This window comes from Oncorhynchus nerka, linkage group LG11 (assembly GCF_034236695.1).
Source record: "Oncorhynchus nerka isolate Pitt River linkage group LG11, Oner_Uvic_2.0, whole genome shotgun sequence".
Classification (NCBI taxonomy): Eukaryota; Metazoa; Chordata; class Actinopteri; order Salmoniformes; family Salmonidae; genus Oncorhynchus; species Oncorhynchus nerka.
Window position 1 is genome coordinate 30,860,018 of NC_088406.1, and position 20,625 is coordinate 30,880,642.

The following is a 20,625-nucleotide window of genomic DNA, read 5'->3' on the forward strand; positions in this document are numbered from 1 at the left end:
ATAGCCCTTATGCTGGCACCATATGTACGTTTAACTTTCCTTTATGTTTTATGAACACTTTCATGTCGTTGTTTAGCCATTTATATCACTTTTTACCACATCAAAAGAATTGCTAGCCAAAGCGGTATTGTGATTAGACTAGCTGTTCGCTGGACACATTGAAATGTAGCTATGTACCCTCTGTTTTCATCATGCTAGCTAATAACTGTGTGTGTTTGTATGCAGATGTACAGTATGTTCACATTGCTATAATGACCCATTCTACATACCTGTTTTGACCTGTTGCCAAGGAGGCCCTCAACATAAGACTGTCGTGTTGTCACACTTGGTCCCTTTCAGACAATTTTTGTGAACTCAGTATGGTTAGCTGATTTTGTTGTGTAGTGTGACCACTCCAAAAGAAATTCAGACACAACAAAAGAGCCTCGAGAGGTGTTCTGAGTTTGGTTCACTTTTATTCCGGGGTCCGGTTCCCTTTTTTAGGGCAATGTGAACACAAAGCTCCCCATGTTTGCTTGTCAGACCACACTCTAGACTACTGCAACACCGCTTCCCCTGTCATAAACCCTCTCACATTGGTGTTACAAAAGAAAGAAGTTGATGATTTGCAGGTTCCCGGATAAAGGTGTACTGTTTTTGGATAGGCCTATTGATTAGCGATTGTCAAGGATTCACAGAGATTTTAGTTCAGATTATTTGTTTGCAATATGTGATTTAAAGCCTAAGAGAGCTGCAGACACTTTCCATTTGATTGTAGGGTTTGAATAGTGTGGCAGACAAAATATTTGGTGAGTATCACATCATAGGGTACAAAATCGATTATAGCTCTTAAAGGGGCAGTAGCCTACATTGGGTGTAGAATTTTCAATTGCATCATTATTTAATCTGCAGTTATTCTTCTGCTATGTATTCTGTTAATAGTATGATTACAATTATGTCTCATCTTTTAACTAAATCTACTAACTTCAAAATGTAGGTAGTTATACAGTTGAAATCGGAAGTTTACATACACTTAGGTTGGAGTCATTACAACTTGTTTTTCAACCACTCCACAAATTTCCTGTTAACAAACTGTAGTTTTGGCAAGTCCGTTAGGACATGTACTTTGTGCATGACACAAGTAATTTTTCCAACAATTGTTTACAGACGGATTATTTCACTTATAATTCACTGTATCACAATTCCAGTGTGTCAGAAGTTTACATACAGTAAGTTGACTGTGCCTTTAACCTCTTGATTCTAGCCATTCCGGATCCGGGATCGTGAATACAGCCTCAAGCTCATTACCATAACGCAACGTTAACTATTCATGAAAATCGCAAATGAAATGAAATAAATCTATTTGCTCTCAAGCTTAGCCTTTTGTTAACAACACTGTCATCTCAGATTTTCAAAATATGCTTTTGAACCATAGCTAAACAAGCATTTGTGTAACAGTATTGATAGCCTAGCATAGGATTATGCCTGGCATTCAGCATGCAACATTTTCACAAAAACCAGAAAAGCATTCAAATAAAATCATTTACCTTTGAAGAACTTCAGATGTTTTCAATGAGGAGACTCTCAGTTAGATAGCAAATGTTCAGTTTTTACAAAAAGATTATTTGTGTAGACAAATCGCTCCGTTTTCTTCTTCACGTTTGGGTAAGAAAAAAAACGAAAATTAAGTCATTAAAACGCGAACTTTTTCCCAAATGAACTCCATAATATCGACAGAAACATGGCAAACGTCGTTTAGAATCAATCCTCAAGGTGTTTTTCACATATCTATCGATGATAAATCCTTCGTGGCAGTTGACTTTCTCCTCTGAAGAAATGGAACGCGCATGGACCAAGAGATTACGCAATAATTTCGACGCAGGACACCGGGCGGACACCTGGTAAATGTAGTCTCTTATGGTCAATCTTCCAATGATATGCCCACAAATACGTCACAATGCTGCAGACACCTTGGGGAAACGACAGAAAGGGCAGGCTCATTCCTGGCGCATTCACAGCCATATAAGGAGACATTGGAACACAGCGCCTTCAGAATCTGGGGCATTTCCTGTATGAAACTTCATCTTGGTTTCGCCTGTAGCATTAGTTCTGGGGCACTCACAGATAATATCTTTGCAGTTTTGGAAACGTCAGAGTTTTTTCTTTCCAAAGCTGTCAATTACATGCATAGTCGAGCATCTTTTCGTGACAAAATATATTGTTTAAAACGGGAACGTTTTTTATCCAAAAATTAAAAGAGCGCCCCCTATCTCGAAGAAGTTAAACAGCTTGGAAAATTCCAGAAAATGATGTCATGGCTTTAGAAGCTTCTGATCAGCTAATTGACATCATTTGAGTCAATTGGAGGTGTGCCTGTGGATGCATTTCAAGGCCTACCTTCAAACTCAGTGCCTCTTTGCTTAACATCATGGGAAAATCAAAAGAAATCAGCCAAGACCTCAGAAAAATAATTGTAGACCTCCACACGTATGGTTCATCCTTGGGAGCAATTTCCAAACACCTGAAGGTACTACGTTCATCTGTACCAACAATAGTACGCAGGTATTAACACCATGGGACCACATAGCCGTCATAATGCTCAGGAAGGAGACACGTTCTGTCTCCTAGAGATGAATGTACTTTGGTGCGAAAAGTGCAAATCAAGTATCTATATCCACAGTAAAACGACGTAACCTGAAAGGCCGCTCAACACGGAAGAAATCACTGCTCCAAAACCGCCATGAAAAACCCAGACTACGGTTTGCAACTGCACATGGGGACAAAGATCTTACTTTTTGGTGAAATGTCTTCTGGTCTGATGAAACAAAATATAACTTTTCCTAACATTGCTATGTTTGGAGGAAAAAGGGGGATGCTTGCAAGCTGAAGAACACCATCCCAACCTTGAAGCACGGGGATGGCAGCATCATGTTGTGGGGGTGCTTTGCTGCAGGAGGGACTGGTGCACTTCACAAAATAGATGACATCATGAGGCAGGAAAATTATGTGGATATATTGAAGCAACATTTCAAGATATCAGTCAGGAAGTTAAAGCTTGGTCGCAAATGGGTCTTCCAAATGGACAATGATCCCAAGCATACTTCCAAAGTTGTGGCAAAATGGCTTAAGGACAGCACTCCAAGTCAAGGTATTGGAGTAGCCATCACAAAGCCCTGACCTCAACCCTATAGAAAAGTTGTGGGCAGAACTGAAAAAGCATGTGCGAGCAAGGAGGCCTACAAACCTGACTCAGTTACACCAGCTCTGTCAGGACGAATGGGCCAAAATTCACCCAACTTATTGTGGGAAGCTTGTGGAAAGCTACCAAAAATGTTTGACCCAAGTTAAACAATTTAAAGTCAATGCTACCAATACTAATTGAGTGTATGTAAAAATAAAAGCTGAAATATATAATTTCACATTCTTAAAATAAAGTGGTGATCCTAACTGACCTAAGACAGGGAATTTTTACTGTGATTAAACGTCAGGAATTGTGAAAAAAACGAGTTTAAATGTATTTGGCTAAGGTGTATGTAAACTTCTGACTTCAACTGTATCTAGCTGTTCCGATAACACATTTTTATGGAATGGCTTGTACTGCACATTGAAAAAACCCAGGGTGCATTGAGTGAAGGTTGGGAAAAGATCTTGGTTCCTTTCTAAACATAGCAATGTGAATGCATAGAGGACTCAGACCACAAAATAGATGAAGTGAACTGGCAAAGGAGTTGAGTCGTCATTCAAAGGCGAGGGCAGTTTGAATACAAAAGACAACTGAGTTATTTAGCTTTTTTTACCCAGAGTTCACTTTAAAGATTCTGATATAGTTTATTTTAAGGTGAAAACACCTTAAGTGTCCTCTGTTAGCAGATGGTTGATAATGGCTCACTGTATAATTGGTTGTCTCTTGTGCTTGTCTTTATTTTCTAAAAGGTTACTTTGTGGAGAATGTGGCTGCAACAAAAAAGAGAATCTGAAGATAGTTAAGTCAAATATGAATGAAGACAAGGCCTCAAAGAGATGAACAAAAAATTGTAAATATGTAATTTAATGTCTTTAAAAAATTAAATTAAGTTTGTATAAGCATATTATTTATTGTTTGATGATATAACTGCAGTTAGAAACTTGCAGAAATTACATGTGCACTAGTCTAGTAGTGACACAGTAGTGAAACAAGTAAATGTGTCAGTTTTCAATAGTAATTCAAATGGGGGTTTATGTAGGAAATGAAAAAGGAGCAGGAGCAATTCAGTAGTGATCAGTAGTGACACCACTATACACACAAATGGCAGTAGTAATTCAATCGGGATTGAGTGGGCATACAGCTCTAATGTCTACGCATACTGTAATTCAATAGTGAACATATAGGAATTGTGTAGGTATGTGTAGGAAATATGTAGTGTTTAGCAGTAGTGAAACTTCCCAATTTATCACCCATTACCACTTAAATTATAACATAAATCCATACTGGTTTACTAGACATCTCAGTAGCAATCAAGTAGTAAAACCAGTAGGCTTTGTGTAAATCTTATGTAGTAGTGATAAGTAGTGATTCAGTAGTACTTTCATGAGGGGAGATCCCCTAAAACGCTCAAAATAGTACCTTCATACTCACAGCGAACATACCCGTTGGTTATAGTTTAAACAAAAGCCAATGACCTCAAAGTTAAACAAACCATACAACTCTATGCACAATGACTACTTTTAATCATTTCTACTGAGTTGTATGGTTTGTTTAACTTTGAGGTCATTGGCTTTTGTTGGACATACATGATCTTTTCAAATCAGATCTGATTGCTCAAACATCAATTAGTGAAAAAAATGTCAGAATTCTGCTGCCTGTGTAAAACCGTTTGGAAGAGTTTTTGCATATCTTATGATGGCATTTTGTGACGTTTAAAAAAAATTGGGCTGTTTGGGCACACAACATTTTATCTCAAGGCAAGTCGGTGCAGTTGCAGTACCAGGCGGTGATACAGCCTGACAGGATGGTCTCAATGGTGCATCTGTAAAAGTTTGTTAGGGTCTTAGGAGCCAAGACAAATTTCTTCAGCCCACAGTTTTTACGACAGGTCTGATTTATAACATAAACATGCGTATGTACAGTATTGTAAGGTCCGACGCAGGAGTAAAGAAGCAGGTACGGGGAGTAGAACATTTAATGAGGAACAGACATGGAGCAAGACAGGAACAGCGTCAGCACACGGGTGACACAACGACATACAACAATTAATCCTGAAGCAGGGAACAGAGCTTGGGAAAAGACAGATCTAGGGGAGATAATGACACAGGTGATTGTCCAGGTGTGTCCAATAATTGCTGATGCGCGTGACAGGGGAAGGCAGGTGTGTGTAATGATGGTGGCAGGAGTGCGTAATGCTGGGGAGCCTGGCGCCTTCAAATGCCAGGGAGAGAGAGCGGGAGCAGGCGTGACACAGTATGGCATGTGCCATGTTCATACATTTCTATATTTTTGTACTTGCACAGACTTTTCAGAAATGGGGCACACAGAAATGTTGTGTGAAATATATTTATAATGGTTATAAATGATGCCCCTGTTAACTACCACACAATTTCCCCTGTTTGTCTCAATGCTACACCATTCAGAATAAAATGAACACGCATTTTGGTAAAGACATGTATTCCCTTTTTCTTTTAAATCAGTCACTATACAGTGAGGGAAAAAAGTATTTGATCCCCTGCTGATTTTTTACATTTGCCCACTGACAAAGAAATGATCAGTCAATCATTTTAACTGTAGGTTTATTTGAACAGTGAGAGACAGAATAACAACAACAAAAAATCCAGAAAAATGCATGTCAAAAATGTTATAATGTCACGTCCTGACCTTAGTTCCTTTTGTATGTCTCTGTTTTAGGTTGGTCAGGGCGGGAGTTGTGGTGGGCTTTCTATGTTTTGTTCTATGTTTGTATTTCTATGTGTTTGACCTGGTATGGTTCCCAATCAGAGGCAGCTGTCAATCGTTGTCTCTGATTGAGAACCATACTTAGGCAGCCTGGTTTCACCCTTTAGTTGTGGGTAGTTGTTTTCTGTTGTGTGTCTGCACCAGCCAGAACTGTTTCGGTCGTTTGCATTGTTATTTTTGTGATTTCAGTGTTCATTAAATAAATATGGACACATACCACACTGCACCTTGGTCCTCTCCTTCCAACAGCCGTTACATATAAATTGATTTGCATTTTAATGAGGGAAATAAGTATTTGACCCCCTCTTAGAATAATGTGACAAGTACTGTTACTATGTAAAGTCAGATTTAAGCTGTTGTCAGGCTGCATAAGAGGCCCTGGCACAACCCCAGCTGGGTGGAGGCCCTGCCACATCACCAGGGAGTGCCTGCACATGCACAAATAGGGCTCTACCTGTGCAGAGCACATGCCCCTTTGCCCTACTAGTTTTCAAAGTGCCCTTTTTGGTGGTGCTGGCAGCTTTATGAAATAGTACCGGCAAAACACCAGTCTCAATGACAACAGTGAAGAGGCGACTCCGGGATGCTGGCATTCTAGGCAAAGTTCCTCTGTCCAGTGTCTGTGTTCTTTTGCCTATCTTAAAATGGTATTTTTATTGGCCAGTCTGAGATATGGCTTTTCTTTGCAACTCTGCCTAGAAGGCCAGCATCCCAGAGTTACCTCTTCACTGTTGACATTGAGACTGGTGTTTTGCAGGTACTATTTCATAAAGCTGCCATTTGAGGACTTGTGAGGCGTCTGTTTCTCAAACTAGACACTCTAATATACTTGTCCTCTTGCTCAGTTGTGGACCGGGGCCTCCCACTCCTCTTTCTATTCTGGTTAGAGACAGTTTACGCTGTCAACTAGTATAAAGAAGGACAGTTTTATTGCTTCTTTAATCAGCACAACAGTTTCAGCTGTGTTAACATAATGGCAAAAGGGTTTTCTAAAGAACAATTAGCCTTTAAAAATGATTAACTTGGATTTGCTAACCCAACGTGCCATTGGAACACAGGAGTGATGGTTGCTGATAATGGGCCTCTGTACGCCTATTGAAATATTCCATTAAAAAGTCTACACTGTATTTCTGATCAATTTGATGTTATTTTAATGGACAAAAAAATGGCTTTTCTTTAAAAAACAAGGACATTTCTACGTGACCACAGTCTTTTGAACGGTAGTGTATATGGCCTTTTGTGGATGGCTGCAAACTTTCTACTATTAAACTCGGACAAAACAGAGATGCTTGTTCTAGGTCCCAAGAAACAAAGAGATCTTCTGTTGAATCTGACAATTAATCTTAATGGTTGTACAGTCGTCTCAAATAAAACTGGGAAGGACCTCTGCATTACTCTGGACCCTGATCTCTCTTTTGACGAACATATCAAGACCATTTCGAGGACAGCTTTTTTCCATCTGCGTAACATTGCAAAAATCAGAAACTTTCTGTCCAAAAATGATGCAGAAAAATTAATCCATGCTTTTGTCACTTCTAGGTTAGACTACTGCAATGCTCTATTTTCCGGCTACCCGGATAAAGCACTAAATAAACTTCAGTTAGTGCTAAATACGGCTGCAGACTCATCTCTTCAGTGGGTCATATGATTGAGTGTAGTCTGGCCCAGGAGTGGGAAGGTGAACGGAAAGGCTCTGGAGCAACGAACCGCCTTTGCTGTCTCTGCCTGGCCGGTTCCCCTCTTTCCACTGGGATTCTCTGCCTCTAACCCTGTTACGGGGGCTGAGTCACTGGCTTACTGGGGCTCTCTCATGCCGTCCCTGGGGGTGCGTCACCTGGGTGGGTTGAGTCACTGTTGTGGTCAGCCTGTCTGGGTTGACGCCCCCCCCTTGGGTTGTGCCGTGGCGGAGATCTTTGTGGGCTATACTCGGCCTTGTCTCAGGATGGTAAGTTGGTGGTTGAAGATATCCCTCTAGTGGTGTGGGGGCTGTGCTTTGGCAAAGTGGGTGGGGTTATATCCTTCCTGTTTGGCCCTGTCCGGGGTGTCCTCGGATGGGGCCACAGTGTCTCCTGACCCCTCCTGTCTCAGCCTCCAGTATTTATGCTGCAGTAGTTTATGTGTCGGGGGCTAGGGTCAGTTTGTTATATCTGGAGTACTTCTCCTGTCCTATTCGGTGTCCTGTGTGAATCTAAGTGTGCGTTCTCTAATTCTCTCCTTCTCTCTTTCTTTCTCTCTCTCGGAGGACCTGAGCCCTAGGACCATGCCCCAGGACTACCTGACATGATGACTCCTTGCTGTCCCCAGTCCACCTGGCCATGCTGCTGCTCCAGTTTCAACTGTTCTGCCTTACTATTATTCAACCATGCTGGTCATTTATGAACATTTGAACATCTTGGCCACGTTCTGTTATAATCTCCACCCGGCACAGCCAGAAGAGGACTGGCCACCCCACATATGCTCTCTCTAATTCTCTCTTTCTTTCTCTCTCTCGGAGGACCTGAGCCCTAGGACCGTGCCCCAGGACTACCTGACATGATGACTCCTTGCTGTCCCCAGTCCACCTGACTGTGCTGCTGCTCCAGTTTCAACTGTTCTGCCTTATTATTATTCGACCATGCTGGTCATTTATGAACATTTGAACATCTTGGTCATGTTCTGTTATAATCTCTACCTGGCACAGCCAGAAGAGGACTGGCCACCCCACATAGCCTGGTTCCTCTCTAGGTTTCTTCCTAGGTTTTGGCCTTTCTAGGGAGTTTTTCCTAGCCACCGTGCTTTTACACCTGCATTGTTTGCTGTTTGGGGTTTTAGGCTGGGTTTCTGTACAGCACTTTGAGATATCAGCTGATGTACAAAGGGCTATATAAATAAATTTGATTTGATTTGATTTGATTTTGTTTTAGGTAATTGTCCTGCTGAAAGGTGAATTTGTTTCGCAGTCTCTGCTGGAAAGCAAACTCATCCAAATTTTCCTCTATGATTTTGCCTGTGCTTAGCTTTATTCCGTGTATTTTTACTCCCTAATCCTTGCCAATGACAAGGATACCCATTACATGATGCAGCCACCTCCATGCTTGAAAATGAGGAGAGTGGTACTCAGTGATGCGTTGTGTTGGATTTGTATTCTATGCAAGCTCCCTTCTTTTCACTCTCTCATTTATTTTAGTATTGTGGAGTAACTACAATGTGGTTGAACAATCCTCTGTTATATCCAATCACAGCCATTACACTCTGTAACTGTTCTAAAATCACCATTGGCCTCATGGTGAAATCCCTGAGCGGCTTCCTTCCTCTCTGGCAACAGAGTTAGGACGGGTGCCTTTATCTTTGTAGTGACTGGGTATAGTGACACAATCCAAAGAGTAAACAATAACTGCGCCATGTTCAAAGGGATATTCAATGTCTGTTTTTTTATTTGTTTACCTATCTACCAATAGGTGCCCTTCTTTACGAACCATTGGAAAACCTCCCTGGTCTTTGTGGTTGAATCTGTGCTTGAAATTCACTACTCGACTAAGGGACCTTAGAGATAATTGTATGTGTGGGGTACAGAGATAGAGTAGTCTCTCAAAAATCATGATACACACTATTATTTCACACAGAGTGAGTCCAGGCAACTTATTATGTGATTTGCTAAGGACATTTTTACTCCTGAACTTACACTGAGTGTATCAAACATTAGGAATATCTTCCTAATATTGAGTTGCAACCCCCTCTTTTGCCCATAAAACAGCCTCAATTTGTTGGGGCATTGACTTTACAAGGTGTCAAAAGCATTCCACAGGGATAATGGCTCAAAGTTGTGTCAAGTTGGCTGGATGTCCTTTGAGTGGTGGACCATTCTTGTCATACACGGGAATCTGTTGAGTGTGAAAAACCTATCAGCGTTGCAGTTCTTGGCGCAAACTGGCGTGCCTGGAACCTAGTACTGTACCTCATTCAAAGGCACGTAAATCTTTTGTCTTACCCATTCACCCTCTGAATGAGACACAATGAATGAATGAGGGGGTTGGAGACAGTCCATGTCTGAATTGTCTCGAGGCTTAAAAATCCTTCTTTAGCCTGTCTCCTCTACTTCATTTACACCGATTGAAGTGGATTTAACAAGTGACATCAATAAGAGATCACAGCTTTCACCTGGATTCACCTGGTTACTCTATGTCATGGAAAGAGCAGGTGTTCTTAATGTTTTGTATACTCAGTGTATTTAGACTTGCCATAACAAAAGTGTTTAATACTTAATGAATGTGTAAATATTTCTCAAAACATAATTCCACTGTGATATTATGGGGTATTGTGTGTAGATCAGTGACACAACATCTCAATTTAATCTATTTTAAATTCAGACCCTAACACAACAAAATGTGGAGAGAGAGAGAGCATACAACATTATACAATCCATGTACATGAAACTGTTTTTGTGTTTATTTCACTTTTGTTTATTATCTATTTTCATTTGCTTGTAAACATATGTTTCCATTGCCAATAAAGCCCCTTGGATTGAATTGAGAGAGAGAGAAAACATCCAGCAGGCTGAACAGTTTGCCTTCCTGAGCCCTCTCTTGCGCTCTCCCTTCCTACCAACCACAAATTCTCTCCCCCACACCCCAACCCACTGTCCCTGGGGCTACCATTTGCGAATTCATCTCTGCCCTCGTAGCTCTGCTCAACTGTCACATCGCATCTCTCGTGCACAGACAGTCAATGATAACAACGGCCTTTCATATTTCATACACCCACCCAGACCTAGCTCCACGGACATGCATTGTTACCCATTGCCTCTCATTGTCAGCCTCCCTCTGTGCTTTGTGGACGGCTGATTCCATCTCAACTCCTGTGTCTCTCTCCATGGATATTCAGCGTGTCACTCTCGTCCTCAGCCATTCCATCTTTGGATAGAAAAATAATCAAGTTGAGCAGACACATGTTACCATTTCCTTGGAACTTGTCATCTATTCAAAGATGTATAGTAGAAGCCATCCAAGGATATCATCGAACACAAACTATTGTAAAGTGAGTTATGAACCAGTTCCTTCACTCAAATCATAAGGGATCACCAGATTTTCTATTGAAATACAACTGCCTCTATTTGTTACAGAGAGGTAAGTCATGAAAGAAAATGGGATGTGAAACAACAAGAGCATCACAACAAGTCTCATCTAACAACCTTGGAGGATGGTATTTAATGGAAGTAGAAACATAGGCCAAGCTACATAAGAATGAACCAACTGGGAAGAGGAAAGAGAGCTGGTCTAACCTGTTGTTCTGTGTGAAACTCAGGGAAGACAGCCTAATGGGAGATGACAAAGTGAAGGAAGAGAAGGGGGAAAAAGGGATGAGAGGAAAGTCTTAAAAGCTACTAAGAGTGTGCTACTGAGCAACTGGCAACGTTGACTACGAGACAACACAGTGGGACAATAGCAGACAGAGACAGACATCTAACAACGTGCCTTACTGCTGGAGGCTAAACAATCAATAAAGCTTCTCTGGTGAATATCTCCCCGCAGCAGAGATGAGCCCTAACTCTCCAAAAGAAAGTATGGTAATGCTAGGGCTATTGTGTTGACCGTATTAACACCACACCGGCCGCCATGAGTCATGACCACATGGCAATCTCATTTTATGCACTCTGGACATGCTTTGGTAGTACCCAACTTGCTAACTACAATCAGATCTCTAATGGCCTGGTACTCAGGGCTCTATTGTCCCTCTAACCACTCTAACATCAATGCAAATGAAATAGAAAAACACATCACAGCAGGCCTATCATACTTTTAAAACTCACCTCACTGTGATGATGAATTTGACGAAAGATGTTCAACAACAGGTTGAAACACTGTAAAACAAGGTTGTTGTGGATGTTGTTTCAAAACCTAACACAACCAAATGGAAAGCATTTTCTATGGTGATGATTAATTCAAAACATCCCATAAGCATATTAGCGCTTATGCATAGGCTTATGAGCTCAAGCCCCCCCCCCCAAAAAAAACGGAATTAAAATTATAGTTGTGCCCTTATACAATTCATAGCCAACCACATATTACGCATGGCAGAAAAACATAAATCAAAACTGACTGAAGATGTCTTTGGTACATAATTAGTCTAGCCTATACTCTAACATTTTGTTTTAGTAATTGCCTTTGAGTGTGGACTGTATTATTATGCACACTGGATGGACTGGTTACCTTATGCTACACTCCAACAGTTCTATCTGTGAGTCTGGGAGAGAACGTATAGCCCTAAGCGATGCTGTTGGTTCATTGAATGTACTGAATTTAGTGAATTTGTATTTGGTTTTGAATGAATTGCTCAGTAATACTTTTTTATATTTTATAATTAATTGGGTGACACATTACATTTAGCTATACACCATGCGTTTCCATTTCCTCTTCTCTCTGTTCTTTTCCTTTCTTGAGCGCGCAGGCAGGCTGTCAACAGTTTAGTGAAATGTGTTTCATTGTGAAACATGTTGCTGTCGATGTTCCCAAACAGATTTCACTTGGTGTCCCAAAATAAATAAACTCTAGGTAGCTGCAGTAACAAGGTTGAAGACTACATGGCATACAGAGTTTGGGTGGAATATCACCCATAGGGAAGCGAGAGCATGCCCCTCAAACAGTGGCTGATGCATGGAGTGAAATAAGTTTTCTTATATTTCCTTATATTTCCAGCTGCTCATATTTAAGCACATGCTCCGCTATAAAACCTACAGTAGGCCAACTCACATTCTGTTCTTCTGAAATATATTTACTTCATATCATAATCTTTCTTTAGACCTAAATAATTTATTTATTGTGATGATGTATATTCAATTGATTTATTATATTTTTTTAATGTAGATGTTCCAAAGGCTCGCATCAGCAGCTTGTATGAGTGGAGTCCTGGAGATGCGAAACGTGTTTATGTTAATTAACAGTAAATTCCCGTGAGACTGGCAGTCTTTTGAATGACAATAACCGTTGGACAAAATGTCATGACTGCCACAGCCCTTGTCATGACCGCCAGGTAATGTTTCACATAAGATGCTCTTATACCTGTTTAATAACACCGTAATTACTCTATAAATAGTCTGTCAAATCTTCACAGTCTATCTTCAGTACTTGAATTCCACCTCAAAAGGCTCATGCCAAACTCAAGTGAATTACATACCATTACAATTGCTCTGACACACACGTTTGTTTAACATTCAATGCATGGATAGTTTCCTTGCATTTTCAAAGGCAAATCCACCAGGCAGATGGAAGATGGATTGAGTAAGCTTCTGTAAGGTAGACATAAAAACATTGAGCATATGGGACAGGGTTAGCATTGTCTTGATATTTGACAGAAGCTTTGCATCTGATCTGTTCCCCTGTAGATTCATGTGCAAGCATTATTCCACCAATAAAGTGACGTTGAAAGGTGTTTGGAAAGTTGGCTGGAATAATTGCAGGAATGTGGTGAGCTTGTGATGGAAATGTTCTTTTCTAATGACCAATTTCTGTGTTCATGCAAGTGACTGATTGAACGAAATCTCACTATCAGTATATGCAATTTGGCAGTACGCCCAGACCCTTTTTGAGAACGATATCTCAGTTTCAAGGTCTCAGCTTAGACAGAAGAAGTCTCGTGAGGTATTGGTCTGTCACATGCATGACCCAGTATTGGTTGGTTACATGAATGACGCAAACGTTAATGATGAATTAATTATGAATAATGAATAAGCTAAATCATGCAAATATTACTTTCTGTGTAAGCAGTAGGTATATAAGATAACTAATGGGACTGCCCCATTGGAGCTCCTGATCGACATGTGTACTTGGTGCATTGAGTTGGTTGGAACCTCTCCATTGCTCTGATGATAAAGAATGATTTATTTAAGATTGACATGGAGTGTCCCTATGGAGAATTTTCAAGCTGTCAGGCTGTTTTGTCTCTTCTTCCCTGATATTTATTTTTGCTGGCACTTTTTCCCAAACTTCTTCATCACTCTGTTTCCTGGAAATCGTTTATTGTCAGAGGAAGGTCTCTCTCTTTCTTTCCAACATAGGGCAAGCACACCCTCCTTAATAAAATAATATAGTAGATTGTGTATAGGTCTTCAAATAATTTTTCAGAAACAAGACAACCCTTCTCTGAGTGACTCAAACTTGTTATTGAACTCTGCAAAGCTGACAAATAAACATTTTTGATGAAAACATACTATGACAGTTCTTCAATTTCAAGCTAGAGAGAGTTGCATCATTGTAGCGTTTGCCCATAATAAAGAGCCTTGTGGTGTGCATGGTAATGACCTCTTCCTCTAGTCTAGCTCCCGTACCACAGAGCCACAGCTCCCCACCTATTCCTCTAGGAGTCTCACTCACTCACAACAGCCCTGCTGCTCTCTTCAGAGCTGTCAAGAAAGGAAAGGGAAGATAACTAGTCAGTTGTACATACAGTGGGGCAAAAAAGTATTTAGTCAGCCACCAATTGTGCAAGTTCTCCCACTTAAAAAGATGAGAGAGGCCTGTAATTTTCATCATAGGTACACTTCTACTATGACAGACAGAATGAGGGAAAAAAATCCAGAAAATCACATTGTAGGATTTTTTATGAATTTATTTGCCAATTATGGTGGAAAATAATGCGTTTTGGTCCGATCCCTGCTACATCAGGCGAAGAGGAGGAAATCTGCCGTTACAGAAACACCCACCAACAGAGGACCAAGCAGCGTGGTAATGGGCAGCAGCAACAGCGGCCGAAGACACAGGACTCATGGACTTGGGAGGAAATCCTAGACGGGAGAGGACCCTGGGCACAGCCAGGGGAATATCGCCGCCCCAAAGCAGAGCTGGAGGCAGCGAAGGCAGAGAGGCGCTGGTATGAGGAGGCAGCACGGCGGCGCGGTTGGAAGCCCGAGAGTCAGCCCCAAAAATGTATTGGGGGGGTGCACACAGGGAGTGTGGTGAAGCAAGGTAGGAGACTTGCGCCAACCTCCTGTGCTTAGCGGAGAGCGAGAGAGACCGCGCAGGCACTGTGTTATGCTGTGGAGCGCACGGTGTCCCCGGTGCGGGTGCATAGCCCGGTGTGGTACATTCCAGCTCCTCGTATCGGCCGGGCTAGAGTGGGCATCGAGCCAGGTGCCATGAAGCCGACTCTACGCATCTGGTCTCCAGTGCGTCTCCTTGGGCCGGCGTACATGGCACCAGCCTTACGCATGGTGTCCCCGGTTCGCCAGCACAGCCCAGTGCGGCCTATTCCACCTCACCGCACTGGTTGGGCTACGGGTAAGGTTGGGCAGGCTCGGTGCTCAAGAGCTCCAGTGCGCCTGCACGGTCCGGTCTATCCAGTGCCACCTCCACGCACCAGCCCTCCGGTGGCAGCTCCCCGCACCAGGCTGTCTCTCCATCTTCTGCCTACAGGGTCTCCCACCTGTCCAGCGCTGCCAGAGCCTTCCTCCTCTCCAGCGCTGCCAGAGTCTCCCGTCTGTCCAGAGCTGCTAGAGTCTCCCGTCTGTCCTGAGCTGCTAGAGCCACCAGTCTGTCCTGAGCTGCTAGAGCCGCCAGTCTGTCCTGAGCCGTCAGTCTGCCAGGAGCTGCCAGAGCCGTCAGTCAGCCAGGACCTGCCAGAGCCGCCAGCCAGGAGCTGACAGAGCCGCCAGCCAGCCAGGAGCTGCCAGAGCCGCCAGCCAGCCATGAGCTGCCAGAGCCGCCAGCCAGAGCCGTCAGTCAGCCAGGATCTGCCAGAGCCGTCAGTCAGCCAGGACCTGCCAGAGCCGCCAGCCAGGAGCTGACAGAGCCGCCAGCCAGCCAGGAGCTGCCAGAGCCGCCAGCCAGCCATGAGCTGCCAGAGCCGCCAGCCAGAGCCGTCAGTCAGCCAGGTGATGCCAGAATCCCCCTTCACTCCGGCGCTGCCGGAGTCTCCCGCCTGTCTGGCGTCCATCCTGTCTGAATCCCCCGTCCATTCGGGACCCATGTCTAGGGTTCCCAGTCCAAGGTCGGTGGCAAGGGTCGCTGCTTCAAAGAAGCCACGGAGGCGGGCGAAGAGGCGCACCAGAACTTTGGTTAAGTGGGGTCCACTTCCCGCGCCAGAACCGCCACCGCGGACAGACGCCCAACCACACCCTCCCCTATAGGAGGTTTTGCGGCTGGAGTCCGCACCTTTTTTTGGGGGGGGGGTACTGTTACGTTCTGACCTTTATTTCCTTTGTTTTGTCTTTATTTAGTATGGTCAGGGCGTGAGTTGGGGTGGAGGAAATCTGCCGTTACAATGGTTTCGGAGACCGAAGGTGTGGCAGAGGAACTGTATAGGCGGGAGAGGTCATCAGGCTTCACATTTTTGGACCCTGGGCGGTAGGAAATGGTGAAGTTGAATCCTGTAAACAATAAAGCCTACCGGACTTTCCTGGAGTTAGGGTGCTTGGCGGTACGGAGATATTCCACATTTTTATGGTCCATCCAAACTAAGAATGACTGTTCTGCTCCTTCCTTGCAGTGCCTCCACTCTTCCAGCGCCATCTTGACCGCCAGGAGTTCTCGGGTTGTCTCTCTGCAGGATTGAGGCGATGGGACAGGAAGGCACAGGGATGGAACTTTTGGTCCTGGGCAGATTGCTGAGACAGGATGAAGGGGACGTCTCAAGGACGGCTGTGCCGCTTTAAGGCAATGAGAATGACAAAACGGGCTCCAACCCAGGATGGAGCTCGTGGTCCAGTCAATTACATGATTGTTTTTCTAGAGTCAAGAAAATCCCAAACCCACAGGAACATGGGGGGAAATCGATGAGGAGGAACTGTATGGTCTCACTGGTTTCCTGATACCCGGGCACTGTGCTATGGGTGACTTTTCCAATAGAGTGGCCGTCCAGTGCCCTTGCATCCATAGGGACAGAGTTTGAATGGGAATACCTAATTTAGAAACCATGGTAGCATCCATAAAACTTTCAGCAGCCCATCAGCCATTTCCCGAGCTGCGAGCTCATCCTTCATCCCTTCCGACAGTCCATGGAGGAAGATGTCAAACAGAGACTCCGGGTTCCAGGAACTCTCGGCGGCCAATATGCAAAAATCTACTGCGTAGTCTGCCACACTACGGGAGTTCTGATGTACCTGCAGTAGTTTTCGAGCCGCCTCCCTCCTCCCACCCAGCCGTTGCGCAGGAGAGCGCCCTTCCGGACATTAGCGTGATTAAATATGCTATCTTTGATCGTTCCGACGGGAACGAAGAGGGCTCGAGTTCAAAAATGAGGGAGCACTGGGAAAGGAATGCCCAGCAGGTACCAGGATTGCCTGCATAACGCTCCAGAGGAGGAAAGCGGAGTTCTCCGGGAGCCGGGGTAGGTTGAACAAATCCACTAGTAGTAGAAAGTTTACTGGGTGGTTGGGAGGTCTCAGATGTGGCGTGCTGCCTATGAGCTAATTCACGGATTTGCTCCATTGTAGCCTTGAACCTTTGGTTAAAAAACAAGATGAACTGGCACAGAGAGACAGGAAACACAGGGATAAATACACCGGGGATAATAAGCGACACCTGGATGGGGTGGAGACAAGCACAAGGACAGGTGAAACAGATCAGGGCGTGACAGTACAACTGAATGCATTCAACTGAAAGGTGTCTTCCACATTTAACCCAACCCCTTTGAATCAGAGCGGCGGGCTGCCTTAATTGACATCCACATCTTCGGTGCCCGCGGAACAGTGGGGTAACTGCCTTGCTCAGGGGCAGAACGACAGATTTTTACCTTGTCAGTTCTGGGATTCGATCCAGCAACCTTTCGGTTACTGGAGTGTGTGTGAGGGCAGGTGTGTGTCTGCATGCATATGTGTGTGTATGTCTGCAGGTAACTAAAACAGTGTGTTGGCAAAGGTGCACAGAACCACTCTCCACACCACCACCTGTATTGACCTACCACAATGCCACGTCTCTCTGGGGTCCGGCCTTCACGTCTGGGCAACAACAACGAAGGGGGAAAAGAAACAGGTAGACAAGGACAGCTGTCAAACCAGCAGGCCTGTGTGTCCTGCTACTGCAAATGTGATCAATTAAAAGCTGAGGTATAGGCAACATCTTTCCCAAAGCGCTGTCCCTACATTCTGATTATACACTAACTAAGACACTTATTTACATGTACTTTAATGCCAGCAATAAAAATGTCTGGCATCAGCATTGTGCCACTGGGCCGTGTCCACCATTAGGGTTTTGATTGGATTATGGGACGTAAGCATGATTGATGCAATGGGGGGAAATGGTGAGGCTGCAAAGAGGGCCAGTGCAAGTAGAAAGATAAATCAATTCATTTTCAAATGTAGGATTTATATCATTGGATAAGAGACATATTAAGGGGAACTGATTTCACATGCAAAGACACCAAAGAGAGCGGGGGAGAAAACAGTTTTGGTCTATTACCATTTTGCTGATCATCAGAACTACAGTGAAGAGAGTACTGTCGAGTCTATTTTGAGGCTCTATCAACATGGCATGAGAGAGTGAGTGACATCCCATCTCATGTATCATCAGTTACTTCACTCACGCTGTGAATCACAATATTAAAGTTACATAAAAGATGGCTGCTGGTTACTCTTGCTTTTTTTTTACTAATAACCACAGTGAAATAACCTTAAACGTACGCTTAGTGAAACCCTAAATGTGTCCTAGGTCTCTTCTGGACTGATTCTCTCTTTGATAAAGATATGATATAAATTTACAAACAGCACTACCCAAAGCAAAGTCATTAATATCCCAATGCCCCAGTGCAGTGATTGGGGACACTGCCCTGTGTAGGATGGAACGTTAAACGGGTGTCCTCACTCTCTGTGGTCATTATTTAAAGATACCATGGCACTTATCGTAAGAGTAGGGGTGTTAACCCCTGTGTCCTGGCTAAATTCCCAATCTGTCCCTCATACCATCACGGTCACCTAATCATCCCCAGTTTACAATTGGCTCATTCATCCCCCTCCTCTCCCCTGTGACTATTCCCCAGGTTGTTGCTATAAATGAGAATGTGTTCTCAGTCAACTTACCTGGTAAAATAACGGTAAAATAACTAAAATATTTTTTTTAACTCATAGCCCCACCTACTGAACAGGGAGTAATTTATTTTCCAAATATGTCATATGCCCTTTTCATTAGGCCTAGGTGACAGGGGCACAGTAGTACTATACATTGTAAATGCCTGGGTGGATTACATTCCCCTGGGTGGATTTTAGATGATGAGGGTTATAGAGGACATTACGTATTGCAGACCATTCTTCCGTCTTCCAGAACAAAGGAGTAGATCTCGTCTAAGAGATGACTGGTCCTTTATGGCTCAGTTGGTAGAGCATGGTGCTTGTACTGCTAGAGTTGTGGGTTTGATTCCTGGGACTAGCCATATGTAAGCATTGATGCAAGCATGACTGTAAGTCGCTCTGGATAAAAGTATCTGATAAATTATCTGATAAATTATTATATTAGATGATGTCATAAGATTTCTGACTCTCTTCATCTCTGACAAATCAAATGTATTGTTGCTATGTTATAGAACACAGAGATATTTATTTACAGCAGACATGCTGTACCATCAGGTCTGAGCAGACTTGGTCCTCTGTAGTTGAGTTCATGATGGCTCACTGATTCTCTCCCTCTGTCACTGATTCTCTCCCTCTATCACTGATCCTCTCCCTCTATGAATGGTTATCTCCCTCTATCCCTCATTCTCTCTCTCTCTATCCCTTGTTCTCTCTCTCGATCAGCAGATAATTGACAGTCAAATGTTCTGGCGGTAGCCACACTCTGGTGGATGATGCTTCAGTCAGAGTAATGTGTGACAACCGGATGCCAGCGAATTCCCAGCGAATTAGTGGCATAACAGAAAATGCTGATCCCATTTTTGGGGGTAATAGGAATTCACTCCTCCTATAAGTCCCCTCTAATGGGCCTTGGACACAAACACATGGCCAGCATTGGGGAGCCAAGAGGAAACCAAGCCCCAGATATCAACAATTCATTCCACAGATTTGTCCTGTGATGTGAGTTTCTTCTGATTTTCCTCTGCCTCTAATGCTCAGTGAAGGAGATGGACCATTAAAATAGCCGAACATGTCTGTGCCATGGCTCCGGGGAAATCGTGTGCCCATTAATATTTCAGAGGCAGACAAACAGAGCAAGACAGGTTGTCAGTTACCAGATTTCTCTTCAGTGAAAGACACAAGATGCTCAACCTGGAATTAGTGGTAGAGGTAAAATAGTCAATGTAAATCAAGGACACATACACTATGATACAAATGAGCGGATTCCAATTTGTTGTGGGTAAATTTAGTTAGGTGGCTAAAGCTCAGTTTAGCTAGGTGGCTAAAGTTAGCTAGGCTAGGGTTTAGGTTTAGGGGTTAAGGTTGGGGTTAAGGTTAGGATTAGGATTCAGGTTAAAGGGTTAAGGTTAGGCAGTGGGTTAGGGGTAGCTAACATGCTAAGTAGTTGCAAAGTAGTTAGGGTTAGGGTTAGTCAGTTGTCAGTAGTTGCAAAGATGCTAATTAGCTATAATGCTAATGTTATCCTTGATGAGATTCGAACACGCAGACTTTGGGTTGCTAGACATTTGCTTTATACATCTACTATCCACCCTAACCAACTCCCCTACTTTAGTTTTTGCCTTAAGTAATCTTGTCTTATATAACCATACCAAACATAACATACTGTATCAATCTAATTCTAACATTTACTTGATGATTGATGCTAGCTGGGATGGCAGCTTCTTCTGTTTTTCTCCCTTCTCTGGCCAGC

At 43.3% G+C, this 20,625-nt stretch overlaps 1 pseudogene; it reads left to right on the plus strand.

Moving 5' to 3' along the window:
- Nucleotides 1-15,934, plus strand: part of LOC115137756 (interferon-induced GTP-binding protein Mx2-like) — a 33,283-nt pseudogene extending 17,349 nt beyond the window's left edge.
- The last annotated feature ends 4,691 nt before the right edge of the window (nt 15,935-20,625 follow it).